Source organism: Schistocerca serialis, chromosome 3 (genome assembly GCF_023864345.2).
Source record: "Schistocerca serialis cubense isolate TAMUIC-IGC-003099 chromosome 3, iqSchSeri2.2, whole genome shotgun sequence".
Lineage (NCBI taxonomy): Eukaryota > Metazoa > Arthropoda > Insecta > Orthoptera > Acrididae > Schistocerca > Schistocerca serialis.
In genome coordinates, this window is record NC_064640.1 from 175867742 (window position 1) to 175880239 (window position 12498).

General features: G+C 37.8%; 1 protein-coding gene across 5 annotated transcripts in view; it reads left to right on the forward strand.

The window, feature by feature from the left end:
* Positions 1-10229: 10229 nt before the first annotated feature.
* The window catches only part of LOC126469889 (uncharacterized), a 425616-nt gene continuing 423347 nt past the window's right edge, over positions 10230-12498 (forward strand). For all 5 annotated transcript variants that reach the window (XM_050097228.1, XM_050097232.1, XM_050097229.1 and 2 more), the window contains exon 1: positions 10230-11092. The gene's annotated coding sequence lies outside the window, so the exon portion shown is untranslated. The remainder of the gene's footprint in view (positions 11093-12498) is intronic.

The following is a 12498-nucleotide window of genomic DNA, read 5'->3' on the forward strand; positions in this document are numbered from 1 at the left end:
ATTGCAGCTAACATGTCTTGAGTTACAGTTTCCACAGCTGCTGTTATGTGATGTCTCAGTTCATTCATAGCTGTTGGTAATGGAGGCACATAAACAGCCTTTCATAAGCCCTAACAAGAAATAATCACACACAGTCAGATCTGATGGCCCTGGAGGCCAGTAACGTAAGGCTGAATCATTTGGTCCAGTGCAACTGATCCATCGTTCAGTAATCCTTTGATTTAAAAATTTACGCATTTCCAGATGTCATTTTGGCGGTGCCAAGTCCTGTTGGTAAATGAAGTCATTCGAATGAGTCTCCAACTGTGGAAAAAGAAAGTTCTCAAGCAAACCGAGATATGTGCTTCCTGTAACAGTGTTCATGGGAATGAAGAATGGATCATACACCTTTTCCTGTGAACCTGCACAAAACACATTAAATTTTGGAGAGTCCCTCTCATGTTGTAGAATTTCATGTGGTTGTTCTGTGCCCCATATTCTCACATTATGAAAGTTCACCTTTCTATTTAAATGGAATGTTGCCTCGTCACTAAACACTAAGCGTGGAAATTACAGAACTCCACATGTTGTTGTTTGTCACCTTCAGGAACAGCTTGCAGTAGCTGAATTTTGTATGGTTTTATGTGTAAATTTCGACGCAACACAAGCCAGATGGACATCGGGGGCATGTTGAGCAGTCGAACTGCATGGCAAACTAATTTCTGCGGACTCCTTGTGAAACTGGCCAATGTGTTTGATGTCTGTGCCAAACACTTGGGGATGGCCTGGCGATTTGCCTTTACACAAACAACCTGTTTCTCGGAATTGTTCATGCTGTCGTCTAATGCTCTATGCTGTAAGAGGATCCCACACCAAACCTAGTACGAAATTTATGCTGAACAGTTATTACTGACCAGCACTGCTCAAAACGTAAAACACAAAACGTTTTCTGTTGTTCTGACACAATTTTTCCTAGAACTAAAGTGGGTACACACTGCTGATACCTAGTGGGAACCATGTAAAACTCGAGAGTTTGGTCTTTCCAACAGTACATTGGGCACATGCATAAATCAAATAACATAATAGTGACGATTTTTTAAATAGGATGGTTCCCTTTGATACACCCTGTATTTCAGAGCATGTATTTTCATACAGAGCACAGATTTTTTCGTTCTCAGATGAAAGTTCTGATTATCAGGCTATTTTGTCGAACCAATCACCAGACTTACCTACAACCTTCAGTTATGGTATCTTGAAGTACGTGATCATATCTGCTGTTAAAGACGCACTGATGTTCAACTATGACTCATTCATGTAGAGAAGGAACAGAATTGGTCAAAATATTGAAAACTTTTTGCTATATCTCTATAATCACAGTAGTCAGTTCCCATATGTCCTTGATCTTTGTTTATTGCTAATAACTGTTTCCTGTTTGTTAGATATGAGCTGAACCATTCATAGAAATCCCTATGACGCCAACTGACTCCACTTTGTCTAGTAGAATATTGTTGTCTATGACGTAAAATGCCTTTGAAACATCTATGAAAATCCTAACTGCTTTTGGTTTTTTGTCTATAGCATCTAGAGTGGAGTGTACATACACATACATAGCATTGGTAATATTTGCAGACATTTTCCTCAGTTGCTAATAATACTTGCAATTGTGTTTTATCGTAAAGATAAGGAAATTTCTGTCTTTTGCAACTGAAATTTATTCATGTTAGGCATCTTCAGGTGTATTAATTTTGTGCCCTGTTCATCCAGCCATTTGTTGTTCTGTGTGTTCTAAATGCATTTGGTATAGGTTTCTTTGCACATAACCTACCCTATTAAAAACTGCATATTTCTGCATTGTTCTTGGTCTTGGTCATATCAGAGAGGATATACTTTGTAGTAGTTTCTTTATAATACTTCCTTACAAGGGAACCTCCCCATCGCACCCCCCTCAGATTTAGTTATAAGTTGGCACAGTGGATAGGCCTTGATAAACTGAACACAGATCAATTGAGAAAACAGGAAGAAGTTGTGTGGAACTGTGAAAAAATAAGCAAAATATGCAAACTGAGTAGTCCATCAGCCACATAGGCAACATCATGCACAATGTGAGCTCAGGAGAGCCGTGGTCCCGTGGTAGTGTGAGCAGCTGCAGAACGAGAGGTCCTTGGTTCAAGTCTTCCCTGGAGTGAAGATTTTACTTTATTTATTTTTGCATAGTTATTATCTGTCCGTTCGTTCATTGACGTCTCTGTTCACTGTAATAAGTTTAGTGTCTGTGTTTTGCGACCGCATCGAAAAACCGTGCGATTAGTAGACGAAAGGGCGTGCCTCTCCAATGGGAACCGAAAACATTTGATCGCAAGGTCATAGGTCAACCGATTCCTCCACAGGAAAACACATCTGATATATTCTATACGACACTGGTGACGGCATGTGCACCACATGACAGGAATATGTTGTCGACCCACCTAACTTGTACACTTGGCGATTCTTCTACCTTGCCCGATTTAGGTTTTCTTGTGGATGTGATAATCACTCCCAAAAAAGTGATGAAAACATAAGAGTTTGTTACATAAACTGAAAATAAAAAATAAAAATTTTCACTCAGTGGAAAATTTGAACCAAGGACCTTTCGTTCCACAGCTGCTCACGTTACCACGAGACCATGGCGCTCCTGTGATCCTATTGTCCTTGATGTTGCATATGTTCCGATGAACTACTCAGTTTGTATATTTTGCTTATTTTTTCACAGTTCCACACAACTTCTTCCTGTTTTCTCAATTGATCTGTGTTCAGTTTTTCAAGGCCTATCCACTGTGCCAACTTATAACTAAATCTGAGGGGGGTGCGATGGGGAGGTTCCCTTGTTAGTAGTTGTTGAATATATCTGAAACACCTTGTGGATTAGTGTCTATGCAATTGTGAATCATGGTTGCAGTTCCGTATTCAAGGAATCAAAATCAGGTGATTTGCTTTCTTGCTTATGAAACTCCACGCTCCCTTTGATTTATTTGTCGAAATTGCCATGTACTTGGCTTTTGCCATAAAGTTGGTTTGCATTATAGGCTACCTTATGGAATTTGACACTTTGCTTAATGTTTCTCCCTTGAAAGCATGTGGGATCATTATTTTTAAGTACTTTGGCAGTCTCTGTTTCTTTTGCAGAAAATCTTGTCTATGATGTTAAATATATGACAGATATGAGATGCCAACCAGAATCCAGTAACACTTAACTTATCTATACCAGTGGTCATGTGTTGTTCAAAGAGGCAGATTATGTCAGCTGAGATAACAACTACTTTATCAATGCAAATAAGTAGTTCATTAATTCTGTTTCTCAGTCCTCGAATATTCCTATGCAGAAACTATGATGTTTTGTGTGGAATTAAAATTTCTTATGTTTGCCAAACATTTTGAGCCTACAGCTGTTCGTTTAGATGCAGTATCTTGGATTTGTGCTGTTTTGTTTCTTTCTCGAACGGAATGTTTGTTTCACTTCTTACCTCTCTGAAAACTTGATTTCATTCTGTCCTATCTACCCGAAACGGCGCTTCACTGACATGCATAACCATTGGTATTTTATCACTCATGACAGTGCCTCCACTCAGCTATACATAATCTGCTATGAGCTCAACCAGTTAAGCATTCCTGCCCCCGTAGAACTAAATGCCATGCCAAGTATGATCTCATCTACTGATAGAATCAGTATGAATCACAACAATGTGTTACCCTGCAACCAACACAATCTGTCATTTTGCTCCAAATTAACTCTCATCGCTAGGGAAGTTCAAATGAGATCAGGACAAACACAAAGCCAACACCAGTATGTCTCAGTTCTGACTCTGTCTTTACCAAGCCACACTTAATAGTGTACCCAGGGTCTCTGACTGTACTATGGCTTGCCCACACACTACAGACAAGGGTCTTCTTTTGTGGATCTTTAAAAGATGGTCCTAAGCCCACTGTCATCTGATCCAGACCAACACTAGGACTTTAAACATTGGTGACCTAGTATTCTAATTCTAAGTCGTCCTGCAACCTAAGACTCTGCTGCTACATATTTCTGTTCGAAATGTATCGTCTAACCTGAGATCATTTTTGTAATCTGGGTCTGTTGTATTCATACTAGTTGCATCTACGTTATCTTACTGTCATTTATAACTTTAATTACATAGAATAATGGGAAAAGCACTTCAGTCTTTCCTTTCATATTTAGAAATTAGGAACTGAGAACTTATTTTTAAGTGTCAACAAATGTGTAGAAAATATGTGTAAAAAATTTGTATTATTACTTGTTACAAAGAACTGTATGTTGCTCTGTGGGGAAGTGTTTGACAAGGGATTCAGAGTAGACTTCATGTCAGTTCTTGGACGTTTTCATGCACTGACCATGTGTTTCACCTCTGGTAATGTTTGTTAATGTTAAAAATGTCGTTGCACCATGGCTTATAGTCCTTACTAAAATAAATTACCATTGTTTTCAAACCAACTTTCTATTTCAAACTTTTTTTATGGAAAAGCAGGAAGTGAACTGACAGACTATAAACTTCTAGTTTTATGATATTATTTTATTCATTAGACTTTTGACTGACTGGTTTTTCATTGGTCCATGCGCAACTGATATTGGACAGATCAAATAAAAGTTGCAGTAATTCATAGTATTAGCAAATAGTAGACAAAATTAAGTACCTATTCTTACAATTTAATTTTTATGTAACTTTTTTGTTACCTATTCAGAAATTCTTTTACAGAACAGTAACAGTGTTTTATTAGAAATGCTTTAGTTTAATTTTAAATGTTGAATATGTAGCAATTTTTATTTCCTCTAGTATTTTATTGTGTAGTATTAACCAGTGTTCATTATGCTCCTCTAATAGGCTGTTCTGCGATATTTTTGTTGTATATTTGATTTCCTTCTGGTGCAATAGTTGTGTACATTTTCGTTCTGTAGTATTTTTCCTGTTTTTCGGGAGGAAGTCTCTAGTGAACAAAATAGTTTCGCAAATGAATAAACCTAAACATTCAGAGCACTAAGCTCAGTAAAACGATATTTGCAGAACTCCACCTTTTTAAGGCCACAAATTATTCTTAGAGCTCTTTTTTGTATTTTAAAAACCGTCACACTGTGTGCTCAGTATCCCCAGAAAATGACCCCATATCAAAGCAGGGAGTGGAATTGCACATAGTTTGATCACAGTACTGTTTTTTTTTTTTTTGCTTGTAGTTGACTTTAATATTCTTAGATCATGGCATATAGATGAGAGCGTCTTAGACAAGTTGTTTGTATGTGTGTCCCACTTTAAATCGTGGTGAACCTACAGACTAAAAATTTCGTGACACATTTTATTGTGCTCATCATCATTATAATTTATTGTACATAACAGTCCATAACGTCCCATGACAGAAGAAATATTGCAAACCAGAATAACACACTATACGACGATCTATAACACACTCAGTGCCGCAGGAAGGAGCGTTGTCCTGATCACAGTTGAAGGTATTTCCGGCAGATGTTGTTCCACTTTCTTCTGTCCGTTGTATCTTTCAGGGATGCTGTCGGTTCTACCTTCTGCAACGTCCTCATCACCCTAGCTTTCCACCTAGTCCTTGGATGACCTCTTGCATGTCTTCTAATCAGCTGGGAACTGAACACCCAGTTGAGGATAGATCCTCTATCTCTTAAGACATGTCCCAGCCACTGGAGTCGTCGTCCTACCAACATCAGCTTTTCCAATCATATCCATCTCCCTGTCATTATCAATTTCACATTGTACCTTTTCCGATGCAATGTTGAATAGCACTGGTGACAAAGGATCTCCTTGTCTCAAACTGTGTTGAACAGTGAAAGGCTCTGACATTTTGTTTCCAAACGATACTTGGCAGCTTGTATCTGTATAACTTGCTTCAATCACTTGGATGTATTTTCTTGTGATGCCCAACTCCTGCATTATCCTCCATAATACCGTCCAGTTAATGCTGTCATAGGCCTGTCGGAAATCTATAAATATGAGGTATAAATCTCTATCAGATTCATAGTACTTTTCTATTAGCTGTCGTAGATGTGATCTATGGTTGAGCATCCTGCCATGAAACCACATTGATATGGTCCTATGATCTCTTGTAGAGAGAGGTGACTAAGTAATAGGGAGATTGACTTTATAACCTATCTCAAGTAGCGAGATTCCTCGATAATTGTCCACTTTTGTGGCATCTCCTATTTTCAAAAATTGGACATACAGTTGCTCTCTTCCATTCAACCAGGATCTCCTCTGATGACCAGATTTTGACAATAAGCTGTCTTAGCGTCTCTAATAAAACTTACCCTCCGTTTCTAACCAGTTCTGCACTAATACCACTAACACCTGGCGCTTTATTGTTTTTGAGTGACTCTACAGTTGTTCTTATCTCATCCATTGAAGGTTCAGGTACTTCCTCTTCCTCTGTATTTAACTCACATTCTTATTCTATACTTCCATCTGGAGTTTCTACATATAGTAATTTTCTGAAATGCTTTCCAAACTGATCTGCTTGCTCCATAGGAGGTATGACATTCCCTTCTTCATCTGTTAGAATTAAAGTTTGCTGTTTATAATTGCCTCGAGCAAAACTTGCCAACTTGAAAAAGGAGTGTGGTGTTTTCTTTGAGTCCTCAACTCCCACCAATAGTTTCTTCCCATATTCTCTTTTCTTCCTTCTAATGAGCCTGCCTGTCAGTCATCTCACTTCTGGGTATGTTGCTTGTGTATCTTCTGATGGGTGATTAAACTACTCTAATCTCTTCTCCAGCCTATCTTTAAAGGGCCAATTGGCATTCATCATCAAACCATGGATTGTTTTTGGGTTTAGGTTGTCATCCCAGTTCTTCATTTGCACTCTTGATAACCACTTCCTTCAATTGTTTCCATATTCTTTCTACATTATCCAGGGCCTCTGTTGTCAAAAGCGAGCCAATGACTCTATCTTGGTATCGCTGTCTTACTTGCTCATTTGAAAGTTTGTCCTTATCATGACAAACTATTCCCTCTCTTTTTCTTTGCAATTTTGTGGATATTTTAGACAGATCTTCAAAACTACAAAAAAGTGGTCTGAATTCATATCAGCACCACAGTACGTTTGTACTTGCTCGATGCATCCACAATGCCTTCCATCCACCAATGCATGATCAATCTGCTTTTTCGTCTTACCATTTGGTGATATCCATGTGGCTTCATGTATCTCTTTCCATGGGAAGTAGGTGCTACAAATGATCGGTCTTCTAAGGCCATCAAAATTTATCAACCTAACATCGTTATCATTGGTCACTTCATGTAGGCTATTAGCCCCAATTGTGGAACAATATTCATTTTCTTTTCCAATTTGTGCACTGAGATCACCCAGGACTAAATGGATCAAATGTCGTGGTAGTCTGTCAATAGTGTCCTCCAAATCAACATAAAAGTTGTTCTTTATCTCATCATCTGTGTCCTCCGATAGTGCATGACAGTTAACAAAGGAAATCTTGTATGGTGATGCCTTCAGAATCATCACACAAATGTGATCATTTATTGGGATCCATTTACTAACCACTGAGAACACCTTTTTGTTAACAGCAAATCCCACTCCAGAGATCCAATCTGGCTGTTGCTCATTGCTGTTGGATATGTGTAGTGATCTCCAACCTTCATGATTCCTTGGAGGATTCTTGTTTCTTGTATAGCTGCTACGAGGCACTTATAATTGCCTGGTACTGTGACCAATTGCTTCATTCCTCCTGTCATGACTGATCTAATATTTCAAGTTCCCATTCGCAAACCAAGCATTCCATTAATCATTCCATTGTCATCAACATTTTGATCAGTCTAGTAGAGGCTGTTGGCATGGAAGAGAGGGACTCCTTATCCCAGGAGTCACTCAGTCGCCAGAGCCTCATCAGTTTGCAGCGCGGTGCATCACATGCTGGTGAGGATGGCATTTGGATGAGAATTTATCACCCCTTACACCCCCTTTTTGTTGTACTTCAATAGAAATTTGATTAGATGGAGGAAATAAATGAAAGCTGACACAGACAGTTTTTTTCAGTATTTACAATGAGTTTGTTTTTGGTGAGCAACTTATAAATTATTGTCATAGAACTGTCTGCAGTTGACTGCAAGGTTTCGGGGCTGGATCCAATAAGCAATATGCTGCAGTTATTGGCAAATAGGTTATTTTTTGGGGGGAACTCAAATATTCAACAGTTATCCACATAAATCAAGAAGAGTAGTATACCTGAGATTGAGCCCTGTAGTATTCCATATTTTGTCTATATAGACATTATGAATAGCAAATTAGAGAAAATTAAGCTACCTTACTTGCAGAGTTAACTGTATGATTTAAATGGAATGACGGTGTTACAGATTGCAATAAATGTTTACTAGAGGAGATTTCAAAAGAATCTATACTGCCATTACTAGCGACCACAATTGTCTTCCTTTACAACAGTCAAACAATCCAGTAGACCTTCAAAATGCTTTATGAATATAGTAAAATATCAGGACAGACACAGAATATAATTATTATCATTTATTTGGTATGAAATTCTATTTATATAGCACATGCTTCTTTATAACGTTTTGGGAAAATTTTATTACTGTCGATATTTTTAAGTTTAGGGCAAATGCTGAGAGTTACAGAAACTTCTTGCTTGTTCATATCTCTCTACAGCAGTTATATTCTACTGCAAATACATCAATTCTTAAGATCATTACCAACAAACAGAAACAGCTAGAGAACGACAGGAAACGTAAAAATGGGAAAGTTTAAAATACTTCTACCAATGCTTCACAGTTTTCATAAATTGTCAACTGAATTAGACAAATTTGATTTATCGACGGAAAAAAGTAGTTCATTATTCTTGCTTCCACTCCTCAAATAATCTGATGCAATAATAATATCTGACAGCGTGCTATGACGAATTTAGAGCTGACAGGACGAAACTCTACTCAGATGTGCAGAAACCATTTTATTTTTGCAAAATCTGCCCTGAAAAGTGTGTTTCTCTGTTATCTGGAAGTGTTGCTGCCACCAGTGTGAATAAACGCCATGGACTATGTAATCGGACCTGTTAACAGAAGCAATAAGACCCACACCAGAGTGCGATTCTGCACAAAATACACACATCAAATTTATTTTTCTGACAGCAGACATCAGATTAAATCTATTATAGTGGCTCAAAATATATAAAACACTTTTGACGTAGTTGATGATGATATTCAGTTTCTTATCTCAATAGTGGTCAATAAATCATTGACAGAAAATAGAAAGATGCAGAAGCACATAAAAGCTTCTAATTTTCAGAGAAATGAACAAAAAAAGAGATGTGGACTCCATCAAGGGTCAGTCCTTGGGCCCACTTTCTTAATTCCCTGTGCTAATGTCCTATGTCGTATGTGCATATTATGTTCCAAAGCACGAATTACGGGACTAATAAAAAATATAAATACATTGGCATGAAGCTATCTTAACCTGGACACTGTTTAATGTGGCAATATATAGGATCGCTGTCAATTCTTTTAACGATTTAAGTAATGTTGTTGAGTTAGATACTGAACTTGCATCAAGAGGACTGAGGGTTTAAATTTGTGTCCATCTACCGAGATTTAGGATTTCCATACTGTCCCTAAATAATGTATGGCACACAGCCCCTTCAGTTCCTGTTAAAAGTACATGTCAGATTTTCTTCCTCGTCATTCCGTAATCTGGCCTTAACTCTTTGTCGACGAAACTTGAAAAGCTTAATATATCTTTTAGCATCGTTAACCATCACACGAACAACATATAGTTATCTTGAAATTGTGGGTACTGACTTCCCAAGTGGAGTCAAGAAAACAGTCTTTGTTCTTATCTATATTTCGCTCAATGTTGATGACTGGAAAGCTGAAGAGTTCGTGGCCTTTATGGATGTATGTTTACAACTGTTCTTCCCACTTTAATGGAAAACAGTTTCTTAAAATTTAAAGAACTCTAAAATATAAACGACCCGAGATGTTGAGCTAGACGGACCGTTATTCTCGTAAATATGATCATCTCAAAAGAAAATCGCCAGTCGAAATCCTGAACCCCAAAAAAATCAAAATAAAACATTTTAACATAAATATGTGAATTTAACAGCACATTTTCATGTTTCTGCATAGTTATAATCGAAAAATTTCTTGATTTAATAAAGCAGAGTGTGCAAAGAGCTTCACATGAGAGAAATATCTGCTTGTCTCAGAACATGGAGAAACTATCTCTGATCAAGGCAGTAAAAGTGTATTGGCGCGATAGTTACTAGTTGGAGCTTTCCAGGCGATTGTGAAAATCTAATTTCTTTACTGTAACCTTATCGAAGGTTTTCGGGTCGGATAATTTTTTTTTGTTCATTATTGAACATAATTTCACATTGCTTGGAGTGATACCACTTTAAACAAGTGGCAGTGACAAGAGCTTGTCGACGACAAAACATACAAAATATCTTCTGCTACCGGCATAAGATCGTGGACGCTTGTAGCATTCGACAAGTTTACCTATGAACCTGTAGCGCTTCGTGTGATAACAGGAGCAGCGTTTTCAGTGGAAGTGTGTTGTAGCAAATAAAAAAAAAGCTTAACTTGCACATTTTATAGAACGAATACGGGGCTTATCCGTATGTGCTCGTAGAGCATACAAAGAGAGCTGCCAAAGTTTTTTGTTTGCGTAGTACGGAATCGTACATGTGAAGTAATAGTGAAAAGGAACTCTGAGAACGGTAATTCGTACTTCGACGACGGTTACGAATAGCGGATAAGCCAGTCGCACCTTTTTTCTGTCACTTTGTGTGTGTGTGTATATATACACGCACGAAAGAGTACGTAAGAAACGTTCTGCTGACAAAGTACTCGGCGTTCGCTAGTTCGAAAGGTGCTGCATTTATCGTAAATATTTGAACGTTTTAATATTAAAAGGAGAAACCAAAGAGTTAAAGATTTACGACAATGTTTGTCTGGAACGCGCCTGGTGTTGTGCATCAGTGAACGGCTCCTAAATCGCCGCCGGCGAAATGGGAAACTGTAGAAGAATGTAATTACAAAGACCGAAATGAAGCTGACGTGAGGAGGTGTCGTGCGTTTTCCAAGTGATAGTAAGTATAATATTTGAAGTTTACCATGATCATAATTTACACCGTTCGTGCATGTGACCTTATGTTTGTTTAAATAAAAAATCTTTCTGCAGAGAATTTGTCCCCTATTGTTTGGCGTTAATAGCGCGACGAAAGGTAGTGTTAATTACGAACACAGTAATCAATAGTACCTTAATAGGCTGTAAATGTTGTAGGGTTACGCACTAGGCGAAAAAGTGAATCGGTCCCACACGGGTTATGCCACACTGGCTTAAGTTTGCTGTTGGGATTACTAACCTATTGAGAACAGGGGTTATGGAGTATTTCTTCCAGGTTTGCAATACAAATTGAGGTGCTTCATACATTGTGGCAAGTGCAGTAGGCTCTAATCCTCGCCTGCCCAATCGTAGATTCTTCTTTCAATTAAAGTATTCAGCGCATTTTTTAACTGGCTTGCCAAGAGTGATTTAAAAAATTGTATGACTTACATGTGTAAGTGAAATGTCATCTGCAGTTTCTGGATCCTAAGTGTTGGATATGTTTGACAGTGAGGGCGAATATGCTGGCCAACGTCTTTGTACTGTAAAATTTTATATAACAGCTAAAAGAAATTATGTTTAAGCCCATTGTATTCGTTGTAAGTCGGTACACATGAATTACTGCGAAGTCTGAATTGTTTTTTTAAGAACCATTGTTCTCGATTTAAATAACACATACATAAATTATAGAAATAGTGTAAAGATGGATACACTTCTCAGTAATAGTAGAACCAAATTTAGCATTTGAAAACATTACAAAAAATAGCTGAACCTATGCAAGTGATTTGCATTGCCTCTTGCTTTTTGTCAGCTGTATTTAAAAACAAAAGCCTGTGAAGTATTTAGTTTTTACATATTCCTGCATCTAGAGTGCATATGATGTCTTCAGTTATCTTGTTGCTGATTTTGTGTTAAGCATGAGGTGTTTGTTTTGTGAACTGTAAAATTCCTCAGGATGTCAACATTGACTCTGTGTACCGTTCCCCGCAGTTAGTCCGTACTGTTGGAATGTGATTGTGCTTCAAAAGCATTGGTTTATGTGAATGCCATTTTGTCAGGTAGGCATAAAATTTTGTGCCTGGTCGGCTGTGTGTAGCTCTATTCAGTTTGTTTCAAGTTTCATTTGCAAATACATGAATAACGAATATAACGTCTGTTTTCTTGAAGGGGAAAAACTTGTTATATTGCTTAGAAATGACATGTTCTAGAAATGAACAGTATGATGTGGTACATTTCATTTGTATAACACTTGGACACTTACAGCAATCAGTATTTATGGCTACATGCTGGCAGTTCGCAAATATGAGAGTTGACTCGCTTTGTGTACCCATCCAGTGACATTCTATTGGAGACAACCGTGAATAGAAAAAGAACTGCAGTTAAAGCCGT